We start from the raw sequence: 239 nt of genomic DNA on the forward strand, positions 1-239 counted from the left end.
ACATTACACAGATACATACACTCTTACTCAGCAGGATTAAACTGTTTTGTTTTGAAATGTTTGATTGGTGTCACTAATCTTCTTGTAGTATTTTGTGAATTCAATGGAATTTATCTATTACCTGAAAAAGAAGAAATTTAAAAGATCCAAATGGAATATGTGGATCAATATTAGCACCAATACAGATGGCCATTACTTCAAAATGACTGCAGGGACTGAAATAATGTATTTTTTTATAA

The sequence above is a fragment of the Cariama cristata genome, unplaced genomic scaffold, assembly GCF_000690535.1.
Source record: "Cariama cristata isolate BGI_N322 unplaced genomic scaffold, ASM69053v1 scaffold11312, whole genome shotgun sequence".
NCBI classification, from domain to species: Eukaryota; Metazoa; Chordata; class Aves; order Cariamiformes; family Cariamidae; genus Cariama; species Cariama cristata.